A 20898-nucleotide genomic window follows, 5' to 3' on the forward strand; every position below is an offset into this window, starting at 1 on the left:
TTAAAGTAAAGTATGTATGTTAAAGTGTAGCAAAGTCTCAGCAGCCTTGTCCTGGTGAAAATTGAGTTTGAATAGGTCTCATTCTTCATTCTCAGAAACATGTACGAAGGTACCTCGTAAGATATTAAAAATCCTCAACGCTTTTTTTGCAATAAATTCAAAAAAACTCATATACAAACCGGTGTCCTATCCCTAATTCTGTTTAATTTCTACATATCAATAGCTATCTTCACCACCAGAAGGAGTCACTATTGTTCAGGATCTACATTTTGGTGAGCATGCAGCCGCACTTGTACCGAAAATCGGGAGCCGTAATAAAATCCTCAAATCTCTTGCTGGCAGTACTTGGAGTAAAGATAAATAAACGCTCATTACCACTTATAAAGCAATTGGCTAGTCGATTACATGCTATGCGTCCCCGATATGGTCGCCAATCCTAAAAACTACTCACTGGAAGAAGATACAGGCCTGCCAAAATACTGCTCTCAGAACCGCCACGGGTTGTCTTCTTATGTCCCCACAACACCATCTACATTACACTGAACGAGTCCACGGTGACGTTACTGATCAGTTTACCGCTTTACAGGTAGTTGGCAAAAGAAACGACATATACGATCAGAAGGCATTGGAAGACGATGCCTCAAAACTAGCAACCAAAAGCAATAATTATCATTTCACTGACACAATCTTTTTATAATATTACTTAGCAATTTAAGATTAGATATTTTTTTCAATTTGTATTTTGACTTACCAGCAATAACAGAATCATGTTTAATTGTACGCCGCACAATCATTATACCATCATGTAACGAAGCTCAGTTTCTTCCGAAAATTGTTCGGCACTACCACGTAAAATCAATGTACATGTTCTAGCATTAACGCAACCTTTAAATAATTATAAACTATGAAAATAAAATTTAATTGAAAACCACTCTCAAACCTTGGAAAATGTTGGAACGTTCACCACCAACTTGACGTTCTTCAAAGTAATCGCACTGACCCAAAACACTTGAATTTATATCATTAGATGTAGTCCTAACAGCACCACCACAAGCTTTCATTGTACGTTTCCAATATTCTTCTGGTACACGAACAGCACAGAACATATCATGATCTGCAAAATACTGTGTAGCAACATCACCAATTGGTAGTTTAGATAACACAACATTGGCGCCTTACTTAGCTAGTTTATTGAACAGAATACGCCATTCAGCATCAACAATTTTCTGATACTCTTGAACATTATCAACACGTTCTTCAGCATTATCACGCTCAGCTCTGAATTCCAATTCTATATTTAATAATGCGAATTTATATTTTTTGCATTACGTTTGGGTCCATCAAAGGAAAGTACAGCGTCCACAACCATTTTTGAAAGGAAATCTTTTTGTTGATGAATAAGTTTGGAGGACATTGCTGTGGCAGAGGATTTTTCCAATAAAGCACGTTGTTGTTCCTTTGATTGGCGCTTCGACATGTACAGCCATGTCATATTTCATCATGCATAATTGTAATGCTTTACGTATAGCTTTAATGATGATACGTGCATGGACGCCTTCCTCAACATACGGCTTAACTTGTTTTAAGATTTCACCTGCTTAAAGTACTATTGAAGTGGTGTCATCGCCGACCTGATAAGAGAAACATTTTTCTTCTACACATTCTAATATAACAAAGAACCTACCTCAGCATCTTGAGATTTGGCGATGTCGACTAGAATTTTACGGCTAGATGCACAATATCCAATAGTTTCATAATGGTTGCACCATCATTTGAAATTGTGGCCTTACCACTGGAATCAACAATATGCTTGCCCCATACTACATGGACCCAATGTAGTGTGTACAGCGTCCACAATTGATTGCGAGGCATTGATGTTGGATATGACTTGAGGTTTACCTTTAGAGCTATCGGTACCCAAACAAAAACGCATGTACCCAATACAAGTTCAGGACGTTCATATTTATCGATACGCTGTCCGGTGTGGCCCAAATGTTTTAAATATTCAGTTGGCACTGTTGAGAAAAAATATGGATCAATGAACACAAGTAAAAGTGAAAGATTTTTTTTTACCATCTGTTGTTACTTTAAACATTAGACACTGGAAACGACGACCAGCATCTACAAATTGCATTTTAGCCTTGCAAACGATTACATCTTATTGGACCCAATTCACCAAAATTTACAATGGGTGGCTCATATTCACCCTCAACCGTGCGTGCCATTGGTGAGATGGTAAGTGTAAAGAACAAAGCTGTTGTTTTTAATAAATCAGCTGTTGCAGGTATGCAATACAAAAAGACCTGCAAACGAGAAAGATCAATGTAATTGCCAAACAAAAAATTAATTTCGAATATCAATACCTAACGTAATGTGGCGAGGAGTTACCCTGATCTTGTACCACATATTTTGTGGTCACCAATGGTGGCAATAAACCTTGTTCATTAGTATTAAAACCGCCACCAGCGGAGATTTACGGGGCCCGGGACTAAAATGAATATGGGGCCCACTAAAGGGGAGGAAAATATGATCATTTTTTTAAATAAATAAAAACTGTTATAATTATTTTTATAATTTATTCTCGCAAATATTTTTTTTTTGGTACCTATATATTAAAAACTATGAATTATTATACTATTAAAAATATTTTGTTCTTGAATTTGCTCTGGCAAAGTCACTTATCAAATCATCAAAATCAATCGATCGAAGTAAATCAACTTCAATGCTTAACCTCATCAATGCGGACAACCGTTCTTCTAACATAGTTGACCAACACATATTTTTTATTCTTTTTAAAACCGAGAATGCCCTTTCAGATTCGCAGTTTACTATTGGAATCGTAACCAAAATCCTGTAAACGATGTAGATATTCGGAAATACTTCGATCATGTTCCTATTTACAATCCAATTAAGAACTTGCAAAGGGCACAGAATTTGTTCTGTTTCGTTATATAATTTTTCTGATCTATTATTACAATGAGTATATGTCATGATATACTTACTCCGAACTATGAACGTGCTAGCTTATATTATCTTATTCTTAACGAGTGCGTGTATTCTTTTCCATATTACTATTGTATATAATATTTTAGGTGCAAAATTAAATTATGTGTACGTAAATATGTAATATGATATTATTTATTCGAGCTCGCGGGGCCCTACCGATGCTGGGGCCCGGGGCTATAGCCCCTGCTAGCCCCTCCTTTAATCCGCCCCTGCCAGCGCTGATTTTCAATGATAAAGCTTATCGGATTTGGCATCTGATCGGGATCTAAACGGCGTTGGGCTGGATCATACTGTTGCGCCTGTTGATATATACCAGTACCAGGTGCAGGTGGTTGCTAAAGAAACTAATACAAAAATAATCATCAGCAATATTTGAAATATATTAGTTGTATTAGCATACATTAAAACCAGGACCTGTGGGTATTGGGGTTGACCCGACATAGGTGGCTGACTGGGCATTGGCGCCTGTTCTGGTTGTGTCGGTGGCATCATTTGACCCATGTAACCAGCTGGTGCACCTGGTTGTTGTAGAGGATAACCTGGCTGTTGAGGTTGTGGAGGACAACCAGGTGGACAAGGTTGTTGTGGATATCCCGACTGTTGTGGAATTGGCAGATAGGTTGTTGCTGCTGCTGTCGTGGCATTGCATTACCCGGTTGCTGTTGTTGTTGCTGTTGTGGTATATACCTTGGCATAACTGGATGTGGTGTTATTGCCCCACCTGGTCCAGTAGATGCGGGCGGCATACCTGGAGGACCACGTTGCTCATGGCCACCAAATGGCTGGTGCAATTACCAGACTATCGTGGCATTGGACCCAGTTGCGTTGGCATTTGCTGTTCACCTGTTTGCTGGTATGGAGATGTAACACCGCCTGCAATTGATGTTGGTGGTGTAGCTGACCAGTTTGAGGAGGAACAGTCTAGAAAAATAACAAAATTTATTAGACAGAAAATTATTTAAAAGTAAATGTTTGCGTACACTGTTTGTTTTGGTGGTGGCATAAGAGGCAAGTCAGGTATAATTGTGCTATTTACAGTCATCTGATTGCGGCCACCAGGTACAGATTGCCCTGGCGGTGTCGTTTCTGGAGGCGCTGGCGAATACATGGAAGTTGGCGCATTGGATCGAGGCTTTTATATGGATTTGCGAAAAATATGTGCAATTATCACACCTATTCAGATTTGCATGAACGTTTTATATTTACCTGCAAAAGTTTTATATATTCCACAATATTTAATGCTCCAAAATTAGCACAGGTCTGCAGCTAAATTCCCGGAAAAAGTTTTAGGCCAGGGAATGTACACGATATACACTCAAAGTTTAGCTAATGAATGCCAACCACAACAGCACAATAATTTGTAATTGTATCACAATCGCACAATATAAATTAAATTATATCTCTTAACAAAAATTGTTCACCGCCGATATGGAACGCTAAATTAGAAATGAAGGATTCGCAGAAATTTTTTTTTACGTATTTGAGGATACATACCATGTAAGAAAAGGCAAGCATATACGAATCGGACATTGCGGTTGGGCCATCTAATTTTTTATACTAACAGTTGTGGAACAATGGGGAATTTTTTGTTGTTGGTCACCATTCTCGGTCACTAGATTTTTGCTGGGTATATGTTCAAAATTTTGTTGCCTTATGCTGGGAGCACTGGAGGATTGGAAACGCGTCCTTTCTAACCTCCCTTAAAACAGTGTCTCCCAGGCTCGTCCGTTTGTCATGCTAATAAATATGCTGGTCGGAATCACATGGAATTCCGACAGCATATTCAATAGAACTAAGTAATTTTAATTAATGAATTGTATTTAGTAATTTAAGTTTTAGGCCTAAACAGCCGTAATAATAAATAAATTAAATTAAACTAAATTTATTGTCCTGTTGAATATATATATTATTTTATACTAAGCTATGTATATTTGGAATTACACATGCATACTAATAAATGCAACCGTTCTATGTAAATGACATCTTGAATATTAAATGTCAATAAAATACTTACTTCCGTTTTTTCTAACCATACAGAAAACACGCGTTTTCTTACAACTATAACTTTTAAATATAATCTGCGCAACAGGTTATGGGCCGACACTTAGTTGTATTAAATTAAGAATTCGTTTTTGTTATTGCGCTTAGCAAATAATAATTTGTCATCGTTGCTGAATAATTGGACTTTAGCTGGTAAAATGAGCCACAGTACATTAACATTCCCATTCGAAAAACTTCGTGGTAGAGAGAATTTTGACTTGTGGAAGCAACAGGCCAAGTCATACCTGGTCATTAAGGGACTATGGAAAACAATTGACCCTGGACTGAGAGCGAATGCGACTGCAGCTGAGAAAGATGCTGATTGTCGTGCATCTGCGGAAATTTATCTGATGCTAGATCCAAGCAACTTTGGAATTATTGCTCAAAAGAGCACTGCAAAAGACGCATGGGATAGTTTAATGGAAGCATATGAAGATAAAGGTCTTACTAGGAAGGTTGAACTGTTAAAGCAACTGGTTCAATTAAAGTTATCAGATTTTCCATCCATGCAAGAGTACATCAATGCTATGGTACTCACATCAATACAAGTGAAAACAGCTGGACTCGAACTTGATGATGAGTTAATTGCATCGCTGTTATTAGCCGGGTTACCTAATGAATTTAAGTCACTAGTATTAGCTGTTGAAAATTCCAAAGAAGTGCTGACAGTTGACTCAATAAAATCGCTTTTACTTCAAGATGTAAAATTTTATACACAAATCAATGAAGAAAAAGCTCTATACTCAGGTATCAAAAACAACAGGCATAAAGCAAAAAAATATTTCTGCCATGCATGCAAGCAGCCTGGTCATTTCGCTAAGAACTGTCGGAACAAAACAAAAAAACGAAATGATCAAGTTCTACTGGCCTCGCTGTGTACAAACACAAAAAACGCAACTGACTGGCACATTGACTCAGGCGCGACCAACCATATGACTTGCAGTGAAAAAAATCTTCACAACAGAAGACCTACACCAAACAAAGCAATAACAATTGCAGACAACAACAAGTTAAACTTCGAATGTGTTGGTGATTTAGAATTTTCGGTAATGACAAACAACGAAAATAGAATACTTACTGTGAAAAATGTTGAATATGTGCCGAATTTATGCACTAATCTCCTTTCAGTTAGCCAAATGGCGTTAAATGGAAAAAAAAATTGTTTTCGAAGGTAATTTCTGCAAAATATTTAATAAAAACAACACAGTTGTCGCTTCTGCAAAATTGATTGATGGGCTTTATAAATTAAATTGTCAACAAGTTGAGAATAGAAACAAGTGTGCATTTGTTGCTGTGGATTACAATTTATGGCACAGAAGACTTGGGCATGTAAGCAACAAACTGAAGTCTGCTACAGGCGTAATGAATGGTGTGACATTTAATTCGGCTGATAATCATAAGTGTATCGTGTGTATTAAAGGCAAACAAGCCAAATCGTCATTCAATCTTAGCGAGAGTTATGCGACTAACGTTTTGGAAGTTGTCCATACAGACATCATGGGTCCATTTCAAGTACCATCACATGCTGGTGCACGTTATTTACTAACATTTGTTGACGACTACAAACACGCAAAGTGTTTGCTATTCCAATCAAATCGAAATCCGATGTGTATGAAGAATTTATAAAATTCAAGAACTTCGTTGAAAATCAATGTGGCAAAAGCATTAAGATATTACGTTCAGACAACGGGGCCGAGTATGTGAACGGCCCGTTCAAGAAATATACTGCGAAATGTGGAATTTTGCATCAAACAACAACACCGTACACGCCTGAACAGAATGGCGTGGCAGAGCGAATGAACCGCACACTAATGGAGCGGATTCGATGTATGCTTTTAGATGCTGGCCTTGAAGACAAGTTTTGGGCTGAAGCAGCGAATACGGCAGCATATATATTAAACCGTATAGCTCGTAACTCAAAAAATGCTAGCCCTGAAGAACTTTGGTCAGGCAAGAAACCAAATATAAAACATTTGCGAGTATTTGGGTGCAAAGCGTTAGCACTCATACCAAAACAAAAAAGGGGAAGCAAGTTGGCCCCGAAATCTATTGAAAGCACATTTGTAGGTTACAGTGAAACTGCTAAAGCGAATAGGCTGTTTAACCCACTAACAAAAACAATTATCATCAGTCGCGATGTTACGTTCCTTGAGAATGAAAAACAAATCTCTTTAGCGCTGCCTAAAAATAACTACAGTTATGATCTAAGAGAAAATTCGAACGAAACTGTTGCCGATTCAGAGGGAAGTGCTGAAAATATTGAATCGTCATCAGCAAGTTATTCAGAAGAAGAAGGTGCCACAACACAAAGTAGTAATGCTGATGCAAGTGGCATTTTAGAATCCATTGATGAGAGCAGCTATGAGGAAGATGCCAACGACAAAACATATGTGCCGGAAGCTAACATCTCTTTAGCTGATATGGAGGTACGTAGATCTGAACGACTTAATAGTAAGTCATTTACTTCCAATAATTTTTGTGCATTGAGTTTTGTTCTTAAAGAGCCGCAAACAGTTGAAGAAGCTTTATCGCTAGAAAATGCAAACGAATGGAAGTCAGCTATGGAAGATGAAATGGCTTCGCACATGGCTAACCAGACTTGGGATCTTTCCACGCTACCTCCAGGAAAGACAGCCATAAAAAGTAAATGGGTTTTTAAAACCAAAGTGAATGCTGATGGCGAAGCAGTTTGACACAAGGCGAGACTTGTCGTAAAGGGATATAGTCAAAAAAAGGGAATCGACTACGAAGAAACCTATGCGCCGGTCGTACGGTATACATCGCTTAGATTCCTTTTAGCTTTATCGGCCAAGTTCAATTTGATTATACACCAAATGGATACTGTCACCGCATTTTTAAATGCAAATTTAAAAGAGGATATATATATGACACAACCTATTGGTTTTGATGACAATTCCGGAAGGATCTGCAAGCTTCGCAAGTCAATATATGGCTTAAAACAATCAAGTCGAGTTTGGAACGAAAAACTCAACCGCGTACTACTGAGCTTTGGGCTTCACAGAAGTGAAGTGGATCAATGCATCTACTATGCCAATCGGAAAGATGAATTATTCTTTGTGGCTATATATGTAGATGATGTACTGATATTCACCAACTAAATTGATAAGATCATGAAACTAAAAGAGAGTCTAATGAAGTCGTTTCAAATGAAAGACATTGGCGAAGCTAAGTCAGTTTTAGGCATGAGAGTTACACGCGACAATAGCGGCATAAAGATTGATCAGTCGGCATATATCGCCGATGTTTTAAAGCGTTTTGGCATGGACACATGTAATCCAATATCTACACCGATCGATACAAATCAAAAAAAGGGACATCTGAAATGTGTCCGAAGTCTGACACCGAACGAAAGGCGATGGCTAACGTGCCGTACATGCAGGCGGTAGGGTGTCTCTTATACGCCGCACAGATTACTAGACCGGACATCTGCTATGCAGTGAATATTTTAAGTCGCTTCACCTCTAACCCCGGTCAGGCACATTGGACTGCACTGAAACGAATAATGCGTTACCTGCAAGGCACTATAAACAAGGAACAAAAAACACAAGAAAGCTAGACGTCGAAAAGCTTCAATCACAACAGACTGCCAACGATTTCGCAACTCGACTCTCACACCTGGAGCAGTGGGAGCATATCTCCAAAGCACTTCGTACCGCCGCCGAGGAAAAAATTGGTTACCGGCGGCCACGAATGATGAAGAATGCCGCGTTGCAACCGAAAGAAAAGACGCTGCCTACAGGGCTACGTTAAAAACGAGCGCGACAAGGGGAGTGTGTGAACGCTATCGTGAGTTGAAAAGGGAAGCGAGACGCCTTTTCAGGAAGAAAAAAGCAGAAGCAGAAAGGCGTGAGTGCGAGGAGCTTGAGCTGCTAGCCACCAGGAATAATGCCCGAAAATTCTACCAAAAAATACGGCGACAGACGGAAGGTTTTAAGACCGGGGCAAACTCCTGTAGGAATGAAAACGGCGACCTTGTAACTGATGTCCAGAGAGTGCTTAGATTATGGAGGGAACACTTCTCTGCTCTCCTAAATGGAGGCAGCAATTCAATGAAGAACCCGATCCCGCAATCGATGATGATGGAATATATGTCCCCCCGCCCCATTATGACGAAGTTAGAATAGTAATAACCAGATTGAAAAACAACAAGGCCGTGGGCGCTGATGGATTGCCGGCGGAGCTATTCAAGTTCGGCGGCGAGGAGTTTGTAAGGCGCATGCAGCAGCTTCTTAGCAAAATATGGGCGGACGAAAGCATGCCCGACGGTTGGAATCTAAGTGTTCTTGCCCAGTCCACAAGAAGGGGGATACTGCAAAATGCACCAACTATCGTGGAATCAGCCTTCTTAATATCGCATATAAGGTCCTTTCAAGTGTATTGTGCGATAGATTGAAGCCCACCGTGAACCGGCTGATTGGACCTTATCAGTGCGGCTTCAGACCTGGTAAATCTACCATCGACCAGATTTTCACAATGCGCCAAATCTTGGAAAAAACCCGTGAAAAGAGAATCGACACACATCACCTCTTCGTCGACTTTAAAGCCGCCTTCGACAGCATGAAAAGGAGCTGCCTATATGCCGCTATGTCTGAATTTGGTTTCCCCGCAAAACTTATACGGCTGTGCAAAATGACGTTGAGCAACACCATCAGCTCAGTCAGAATTGGGAAGGACCTCTCCGAGCCGTTCGAAACTAAACGAGGTTTCAGACAGGGTGACCCCCTAGCGTGCGATTTCTTTAATTTGATGCTGGAGAAAATTATACTAGCTGCAGAACTTAACCGCACTGGAACAATATACTATAAAAGCGTGCAATTACTGGCATATGCTGATGACATTGATATCATCGTCCTAAACACCCGCGCTGTTAGTTCTGCTTACTCCAAGCTGGAAAAAGAAGCGGTAAAGATGGGTTTGATGGTGAATGAGGACAAAACGAAGTACCTGCTGTCATCGAGCAAAGAGTCAGCGCATATGCGCCTTGGCAACCACGCTACTGTTGGCAGCCATAATTTCGAAATAGTAAAAGACTTCGTTTATTTGGGAACCAGCATCAACACTAGCAACAACATCAGCACTGAAATCCAGCGAAGAATCAATCTTGCCAATAAATGCTACTTTGGACTAGGTAGGCAATTGAAAAGTAAAGTCCTCTCTCGGCGAACGAAAATCGTACTCTACAAGTCACTTATCGTACCCGTCCTGCTATATGGGGCAGAAGCATGGACCATGACAACAGCAGATGAAGCGGCTTTGGGAGTGTTCGAGAGAAAAGTTCTTCGAAAGATTTATGGACCTCTACGCGTTGGCGATGGCGAGTACCGAAGAAGATTTAATGATGAGCTGTACGAGCTATACGCAGACATCAACATAGTCCAGCGAATTAAAGCGCAGCGGCTGCGCTGGCTAGGCCATGTTATGCGAATGAAAGATGATGCTCCGGCCAAGAAAGTGTTTCTATCGGAACCCGCCTATGGAAGCAGAGGTAGAGGGCGGCCCCCACTCCGTTGGAAGGACCAGGTGGAAAACGATTTAAACTCCCTTGGTGTGACCAATTGGCGCCGGTTGGCGGAGCGAAGGAGCGACTGGCGCGCCTTGTTGGACGGCCATAACCGTTTAGACGGTTAAGCGCCAATTAAGTAAGTAAGTAAGCAAGGCACTATAACCAAGTTTTTATTATACAGAAAAGACTCTGAAGAAATTACTGGCTTCTGTGATGCAGATTGGGCTGGTGACATCGACAGCAGACGATCCACTTCTGGGTACATCTTTATGTATCAAGGTGGCGCAATCTCCTGGTCAACAAAGCGTCAACAAACTGTGGCACTTTCAACCACAGAAGCAGAATTGATGTCAATGGTCTGTGCTATTCAAGAATCTATATGGCTTAAGCGATTACAAAACGAACTAGTTCAAAGCGAACCGGAGACCATGGTGGTTTTTTGTGACAACAAAAGCAACTAACAATTCACTTTCTGCGCGCACAAAACATGTACATATTAAAGCAAAGTTCATCCAAGAAAAAATTGAAAGCGGTGAAATTAAACTTGAATATATTACTTCTGAGAGTATGTTGGCGGATACTTTAACGAAGGCCGTAACTGCAACCAAAATTAAGTTTTTCTTAAACGAAGTTGGTTTAAAGTAATTTTACACCCATTTGTATAAAATATATATTCCGGAAGGGTGTTGAATAAATATATTATTTTATACTAAGCTATGTATATTTGGAATTACACATGCATACTAATAAATGCAACCGTTCTATGTAAATGACATCTTGAATATTAAATGTCAATAAAATACTTACTTCCGTTTTTTCTAACCATACAGAAAACACGCGTTTTCTTACAACTATAACTTTTTAATATAATCTGCGCAACATGTCCTCATTCACATCTCGTTTAACCTTCCCTGCAAGACTCGGCTTCGCAACTATAGCAACAGTGACGTTATTTATTACTGCTAATATGCGTTCAAATATATCTAGAGAGAATCAGAGGAAATATATATTCAACTCTTTCCTGCGATATTTTAAGTGGCTGTTGCAATTTTAATTTTTACAGGAAAAAAATCGGATTGACTGAAAAATTTGCAATATACGGGCGTCCTGAAAATCACAAAAATATCATCTGGAACTCTAGGAAACTCTTTGTTTATGAGAAAAAAAAAACTTTTAAATTCCGAAATTTGGTAATATTACAACTTGGGTTTTGCACCTGAAACTCGCATCGAACTTGTCGGAAGTGGTACCCAAAGACGGGTATTTTCGTCAAGATTCAGAATCCGTGATTGACCAAAAAGCACTTTTGTATTTAGTTTGTGTTTACATTCAAAATGAACAAGGGGTTGGATTTTATATAAGGTGCCACGAATTTCAAACTGTTGTTGATTTGTAAGGGTAGGGGGTCCTGAAAATAACAAAAATATCATCTTAGTTTATGAAAAAAAAAACTTTTAAATTCCGAGATTTGGTAATATTACAATTTAACGTCGTGGTACCCAAATACGCGTATATTCGTCAAGATTCAGGATCCAAAAGCAGAAATCATATTTTTTCACTCGCTTAAAAGTTATTCGCAAAAAACCGGTCAGTACTATCGGCGCTTTTTTCGTTGTTGCAATTAAACAAACGAAAACATGAAGGTGGTGAATGGTGTTGCCAGCTCCGCAACAATAAAAGTTACTTGTGGTTTAAATAAGTAAGCGTCAAATGAAAAAACCCAAAACTTTTGATTTTCATCAACGTGTAGCTGACAACAAATACGTGTGTGACGAAGCCACGCGACTCCACTAACATACACTAAATTCAGTAAAGGCAGTGACATAATGACATTTTTCATATAGATGCGTTTAACACGAGCTTATGCGTGACAGTAAGAGCGCCACAATCAATGATGCAAGTTGGCGTATTTGTAAACAAAAGTCAGCTGATATTTATTTTCGCCAAATGTGTAAATTTGTTTATCTACAAAAAGTGTAACGCTTTTGCGGTGCGAGCAGTCAACAATTTTCACCGAACAACGAAATACTCCGTAAAGGCTTTACCTGTTTCTTAGAATATAACAAAATATATTTATACCCTTGCGCGCAATGGAGTAATTTTTGAATTAACTTTCTTAATATTTTCATTTTACACCTCTTGGCAAAATAATGAATTTCTTACTTGTTAAAATTATACTTCTTTCATATATATGTATATATTATCATTATATATAAGCTTCCATCAACTTCAAAAAGGGAAATGGGAAGATTACAAAACTTTCACAGACAATCGCTTCGCTGCCCTCCCAATCCCGAATGATGCCCATCAAGCTGAACGTGCATTCCGCAAGGTCTTCGAATCCGCATCGACTCGTTTTATACCCACCGGAAGAATCCAGCGGATGCCGAAACTCTAGTGAGAGAACATGGGCTTATAAGATAGCACAACTCTGGCGGCCCCTAAATAAGGGATATTAAACAACGCATCAGACAGCTTGCGTATAAACACAAGCGGGCGAAATGGGAGGAGCACCTAAAGAACTTTATCCTCTCTGCGGATGTGGGTAAGCTATGGTCTACCGTAAGGTCCCTATTGAACCCAACTAAGCACAACGACAAAATATCCATCGCATTCGGCGATAAAGTGCTGTTAGTTTCGGAAAAATGCGCGAGCGCTTTCTGACGACAATAAGTAATGCATTCTATGGTTGAAAAAGACAGACGGCGAGCCAACAGACGCATACACAAGCATAAACCCAGGTTGTCCCCAATTACCATCACAGCCAAAGAGGTTGAAGACGCCATCGTTTATGCTATACCATCTAAAGAAGTAAGCCTCGACGGCATACGGCCTGGGAAACCAGCTAACATAGGATATTCTTATCATCCGATATCTCTCCTATCGCCATTAGCCAAGACACTTGAAGCCATTTTGCCCCCCACCCCCCGTTTCACTGTAAACTTGCGTCTTGCCAATCATCAGCATGGTTTTCGAAAACTACATAGCACAACCACCGTGCTAAAAGCCATCAGCACGCAGATGAATTGCGGATTGAATCAAAAACACCACCATAGAACCATGCTCATAGCGCTAGACTTATGAAAAGCTTTTGATACAGTCAACCATGGCACGTTACTTCAAGACTTGGAAGGGTCCCCCTTTCTTCATGTCTCAAAAGGTGGACCATAAATTATATGTCTTCACCATCAGAAAGAGTCACCATAGTATTCTACGCCGATGACTGCGCGATAATGGCCACCTGTCCTGGCCCACCCATCAATGAGCTATGTAATAAAATAATCAACTAAATCCCTGATCTCTTCAGTTTTATAGCCTCGCGAAACCTGACATCGTCACCCACCAAATCAACGGCGACCTTATTTACAACATGGATGCGGCAAATGTCGACGATATTGAACATCCACGTCGATGGCATAACGCGTCCGTCTTACAACCGAAAATACTGGATGTGACGTTCGATCAGAATCTGCATTTAGGCGAACACGCAATTGTACCTAAAATCCATAGCCGTAATAAAATTCTCTAATCTCTTGCCCGCAGCACTTTGGGTGAAATCATAGAAACGCTCATTACCACTTACAAAGCGATTGGCCGGCAGATTGCATTCTATGCGTCCCCGATATGGTCGCCAAGCCTAAAGGTTACTCACTGGAAGAAAATACAGGCCTGCCAAAATACTTCCATCAGAAACACTACGTCCCCAGAACACCACGTAGCACTGCTGCAACAACGACAACAACCAGATTGAACCTTCTACTCCTTAGGTGCCAATAATATAGGTCATAATTTTTGAGGGAATTTTTCAGATTAGAACAAACGTTTTTAACACAATTGACACCATCACCTAAACCAGACCTAATGGTGAGTCATTAAATTTAAGACAGTTTCTGTAAAAAACTTCATTTTACTCAATATTTTTTATTTACATAAGTTTAGGACCTCTTTTATACATATTTTTATTCGCCCAATTCATTAAGTAATTATCAGTATAGTAGTGTGAAAAAGCTGCCTTCTAATTCAAAATCATTTTCGCCATTAGGTGCCGACACCTTATCTTTGAATTCATTGAAAAATTTATCATCCGATTCTCATTCCAAGTGATCGCATCTGATGATTTATTAACTTGCACCCCGTCATATTTTAGTTGAGGCTATATACACTTAGCATATTCCAAGGGACTACTATGCGATTCTGTGTGGCGCTTTAAGTCATAACGTTCCTCAAAAATTTTAAATATTTGTTGATTGCTCGTAAAATTGTTGAACTCCAAGCGCAGCTTCTTTTTATATGACTGCTCCACATAAATGTAAGATGGTGCTGAAAATATTAAATATGTATGCGATCACCAGCACGTGTGGCAATATACAACCATTGCTGCACACATTCCATCGATGTTTGGGCTTCCTCGCAGTGTTCGTTAAAAAGTGTAGGATTTGAAAATAAACCTTGTGCGGCCATTGCACCATCAGCCTGTGTTTGTGCATGCAAATGTTTAGCGTCTTTCCAGATGCGAACATTGACATTAACAATAAGTGGTTTTTGGATGGATTTCTTTACTTCGGACATAGCGCTAATATTAAGAGGATCTGATACCTTCTGCCACATGTTTCGTCCATGTAATGTCAATAATGTGGCACCACATTTTTCTAGTTCATGTGCCAGTTCCACTGTAGATCGTACTAATTGCTCTCCACTGCCATTTAATCAGCGTATTTTTACCGATAGCATTACCGACGCATTGTAATTTGTACATTATCTTTCATCAGTTCTGGATGTTTCAGCAGACCACAGCCATATGCTTTAGAAATTGCCCATGATTGCGCAGAGTCACAATTCAAATCCATGCCATCAACATACGAATATATTAACTGGGCTGCTAACGAGAATCCATGCGCATCGCACGCAGCGACTTGTGATATACAAGGAATGTCTTCTAAACTTGTGGTAAATTCATTATCATGCGCCTTTTTACTATTTATAAATAAATCAGCAATGATCACTGGTGTCAATGCCAATTTCACACCATGTTGACGAAGAAGCCGCCTGAATGCCAATTTGCTTTATTCCACCATTGGCGCACTGACTTTGTAAATCCATGTGATGTAATATTTTCAGTGTTAAAAACATTTAAAATATCTATAGTTGGCCTTTGTTCATATTATTGCAATTTAAGTTCGTAGATAATTACATTTATTCATATTTTCCAATTTTGGTTATGTTCTGTATTTCAACGCTCAACTTGTAAACAAATGTCAAATTCTTCTTCTTATGATTTGTTTGTAACAAAATTTGAGAGTTGGCTACTTTTCACAATATCAGATGGCGCCAGTGCCGCTCACTATACCGTTCTCCTTAAAAATACGTGCAATCTACTCATAATGCATAAGCTTGTGTTAAAATCATCTATATGAAAACTGCATATGTGACGGAGCTATAAAGGCCGTGACATAATGAAATTTTTCATATAATGTTATGGTCCACTTGCAGGATGCACGCTTTGCATGCTCTGCTGACTGGTGGTAGTTGGTTAGTTAAGAGGGAAAGGGTTGGGATTCACCCTCACTCATGTCCGCCTGGGGTGGTTAAAACAAATTGTCTTTAATTTCGCGCGGGTGGCATCGCCAAAGATTCCAATGGTGTGGGAAATTTCCCAATAACGGCAACCACCATGGCGTAACTATACAAGGTGACAGCTGACTGTAGTTTTTATATGATTTGGCACATCAACTTTCAGCGCAGTGCGATTTTGACATTAGTCCATCGTTTCACAAAAACAAAGTACATGGAGCGTTTAAATATGGATGCAGGGATGTCACCGTGGCTAGCACATTGTGTGGTTCCACCATGGGCAACCAAAGTTAAATCATGCGATTTAACAGAGCCGTTCCACTGCGTAGTCGCAGTAATGGAATGGAAGTTTTCTAGACGTGGTTGGCCATTTTGGGCAAGAAATCAGAAAGGTAGTTTGCAGCGTCCTGATCAGTAGTATCTTTGCGAAGTAATATCTTCTTGGTGTGAATCTCCCAATTAAAGTTTAAAAGCGTATTAATTAAAAAAAAACGTTCAACTGCTTTAAAGAGTGCGATTAGAAGCAGCATAAGCGGAAAACTAGCGTAAAAACAAAATGAATGGAGTAATTATGCTACAAATTTAGTTATGTGAAGAAGACACTAAAAAGTGGTTGTACAGTGGAAATTATGGTGTTCAACCCGTGCTAACAAATAGATATAAATTCCTTGAGTGATTCCGCATTGGAGAGAAAAGTGGCTAGTAAGCAGCACGAGTAAGCAGCACGCTGCCGCTATAAATTGGATTTCTAGACCACATATTTCATCACCAAAAGAACATTATGAGTGAGCCAAAAATTGTGCTTAAAATACCTTGCTATTTCTTTTGCAAAATTGTGACGTGCTAAATAGTAATCCCTTGCAGAGATGGAGTAAAATCAAAAGTATATCAACGATAGAAGGCAAACGCGGGTGTGGCCAAAATTTCCAAATACAAAAACAGATCAGCAGGCAAAAATCCAAAGCGGAGCCAAAGGGTTACCAAAAAAATTAAAATTTGTTTAACTAAAATGATCAACTATTAAAAGTTTCCGCCTGGTCGTTTTATCGGTGTTTTGTTTTAATGGTGGCGAAATGTAGGAATTCATCTGCCTATCAAAACCAAAATGCAATAATCTGTATGCTAGAGATTGTGCAAATCCTCTCTTAAAGGCTTGCGTGGGGTAAAAGGGGATAAACTGGGAAAATTGGTTATGGCTAATTAATGCAGCATAATTAACTTGGAGTATCTATCGGCCCTCCGTCTGAACTGGGTATATATTAATGTTCGCATTACAAATTGTTCGCACTACACCTACGCCAATTTCAAGGTACACCACCAATTGCTAGTAAAATTTGGCTTAGCCTATATCCAAAATTTGACTGTGTTCCGGAATAACTGAAATTTCAAAGACGCAACTTTTTCGTCCACATTGGGTTTGCTACAACAACATGAAGGAAAATCTCGAATAAAATTATAAGTAAACGACCCCATAATACAACATTTAAATCAGTAGTAACACCGACCAAGTGGCGCCTCTGCATAGACACTATAAACGGTGCCTCCAACTGCGCACATCAAACCGCATATCCACAATACGCTCCTCAGTCTCAGCCACAGGCGGTGTTAGCTCAGGTTGTCCGGCTAGTAAAAGTACGACAATTGCTGAATTAAAACGTGCCATAATCGTGGACCCAAACAGCGCACTTAAACCACCAACCGTGCCAACAACCGCGCACAACCATTATCAATAGCGCAACCACCAACCGCACCAACAACCGTGCGTTAACACCACCAGCGCGCAACCACCACTGGCAGCGCCAACCAAACGTGCACCAAGCACCACTGGCAGAGCCAACCACGAGCTCTATGACTGCTCCACATAAATGTAAGATGGTGCTGAAAATATCAAATATGTATGCGATTACCAGCACGTGTGGCAATATCCAACCATTGCTGCACACACTCCATCAATGTTTGGGCTTCCCCGCAGTGTTCGTTAAAAAATGTAGGATTTGAAAGTAAACCTTGTGCGGCCATTGCACCATCAGCCTGTGTTTGTGCATGCAAATTTTTAGCGTCTTTCCAGGTGCGAACATTGACATTAACAATAAGTGGTTTTTGGATGGATTTCTTTACTTAAGACATAGCGTTAATATTAAAAGGATCTGATACCTGCTGCCACATATTTCGTCCATGTAATGTCAAAAATGTGGCACCACATTTTTCTAGTTGATGTGCCAGTTCCACTGTAGATCGTACTGATTGCTCTCCACTGCCATTTAATCAGCGTAATTTTACCGATAGCATTACCGACGCATTGTAATTTGTACAATATCTTTCATCAGTTCTGGATGTTTCAGCAGACCACAGCCATATGCTTTAGAAATTGCCCATGATTGCGCAGAGTCACAATTCAAATCCATGCCATCAACCTGCGGATATATTAACTGGACTGCTAACGAGAATCCATGCGCATCGCACGCAGCGACTTGTGATATACAAGGAATGTCTTCTAAACTTGTGGTAAATTCATTATCACGCGCCTTTTTACTATTTATAAATAAATCAGCAATGATCATTGGTGTCAATGCCAATTTCACACCATGTTGACGAAGAAGCCGCCTGAATGCCAATTTGCTTTACCGCACCATTGGCGCATTGACTTTGTAAATCCATGTGATGTAATAATTTCAGTGTTAAAAACATTTAAAATATCTATAGTTGGCCTTTGTTCATATTATTGCAATTTAAATTCGCAGATAATTACATTTATTTACATTTTCCAATTTTGGTTATGTTCTTTATTTCAACGCTCAACTTGTAAACAAATGTCAAATTCTTCTTCTTATGATTTGTTTGTAACAAAATTTGAGAGTTGGCTACTTTTCACAATATCAGATGGCGCCAGTGCCGCTCACTATACCGTTCTCCTTAAAAATACGTGCAATCTACTCATAATGCATAAGCTTGTGTTAAAATCATCTATATGAAAACTGCATATGTGACGGAGCTATAAAGGCCGTGACATAATGAAATTTTTCATATAATGTTATGGTCCACTTGCAGGATGCACGCTTTGCATGCTCTGCTGACTGGTGGTAGTTGGTTAGTTAAGAGGGAAAGGGTTGGGATTCACCCTCACTCATGTCCGCCTGGGGTGGTTAAAACAAATTGTTTTCAATTTCGCGCGGGTGGCATCGCCAAAGATTCCAATGGTGTGGGAAAATTCCCAATAACGGCAACCACCATGGCGTAACTATACAACGTGGCAGCTGACTGTAGTTTTTATAGGATTTGACACATCAACTTTCAGCGCAGTGCGATTTTGACATTAGTCCATCGTTTCACAAAAACAAAGTACATGGAGCGTTTAAATATGGCTGCAGGGATGTCACCGTGGCTACCACATTGTGTGGTTCCACCATGGGCAACCGAAGTTAAATCATGCGATTTAACAGAGCCGTTCCACTGCGTAGTCGCAGTAATGGAATGGAAGTTTTCTAGACGTGGTTGGCCATTTTGGGCAAGAAATCAGAAAGGTAGTTTGCAGCGTCCTGATCAGTAGTATCTTTGCGAAGTAATATCTTCTTGGTGTGAATCTCCCAATTAAAGTTTAAAAGCGTATTAATTGAAAAAAACGTTCAACTGCGTTAAAGAGTGCGATTAGAAGCAGCATAAGCGGAAAAACTAGCGTAAAAACAAAATGAATGGAGTAATTATGCTACAAATTTAGTTATGTGAAGAAGACATTAAAAAGTGGTTGTACAGTTGAAATTATGGTGTTCAACCCGTGCTAACAAATAGATATAAATTCCTTGAGTGATTCCGCATTGGAGAGAAAAGTGGCTAAGTATCGTCGGTGGTGGTCGCGAGTAAGCAGCACGCTGCCGCTATAAAGTGGATTTCTAGACCACATATTTCATCACCAAAAGAACATTATGAGTGAGCCAAAAATTGTGCTTAAAATACCTTGCTATTTCTTTTGCAAAATTGTGACGTGCTAAATAGTAATCCCTTGCAGAGATGGAGTAAAATCAAAAGTATATCAACGATAGAAGGCAAACGCGGGTGTGGCCAAAATTTCCAAATACAAAAACAGATCAGCAGGCAAAAATCCAAAGCGGAGCCAAAGGGTTACCAAAAAAATTAAAATTTGTTTAACTAAAATGATCAACTATTAAAAGTTTCCGCCTGGTCGTTTTATCGGCGTTTTGTTTTAATGGTGGCGAAATGTAGGAATTCATCAGCGTTTCAAAACCAAAATGCAATAATCTGTATGCTGGAGATTGTGCAAATCCTCTCTTAAAGGCCTGCGTGTGGTAAAAGGGAATAAACTGGGAAAATTGGTTATGGCTAATTAATGCAGTATAATCCTCTTGGAGTATCCATCGGCCCTCCGTCTAAACTGGATCTATATTAATGTTCGCATTACAAATTGTTCGCACTACATCTACGCCAATTTCAAGGTACACCACCAATTGCTAGTAAAATTTGGCTCAGCCTATATCCAAAATTTGACTGTGTTCCGGAATAACTGAATTTCAAAGACGCAACTTTTTCGTCCACATTGGGTTTGCTACAACAACATGAATTATAAGTAAACGACCCCGTAATACAACATTTAAATCAGTAATAATAACGACCAAGTGGCGCCTCTGCATAGACACTATAAACGGTGCCTCCAACTCCGCACATCAAACCGTATATCCACAATACGCTCCTCAGCCTCAGCCACAGGCGGTGTTAGCTCAGGGTGTCCGGCTAGTAAAATTACG

General features: G+C 39.7%; 2 pseudogenes; both read right to left on the minus strand.

Moving 5' to 3' along the window:
- Positions 1-646: 646 nt before the first annotated feature.
- LOC137238227 (T-complex protein 1 subunit eta-like) lies at positions 647-1933 on the minus strand (annotated as a pseudogene).
- Positions 1934-14723: 12790 nt separating this feature from the next.
- Positions 14724-17804, minus strand: LOC137238232 (tRNA-dihydrouridine(20a/20b) synthase [NAD(P)+]-like; annotated as a pseudogene).
- Positions 17805-20898: the final 3094 nt, after the last annotated feature.

Source organism: Eurosta solidaginis, chromosome 1 (assembly GCF_040869045.1).
Source record: "Eurosta solidaginis isolate ZX-2024a chromosome 1, ASM4086904v1, whole genome shotgun sequence".
In the NCBI taxonomy this organism is placed as follows: Eukaryota; Metazoa; Arthropoda; class Insecta; order Diptera; family Tephritidae; genus Eurosta; species Eurosta solidaginis.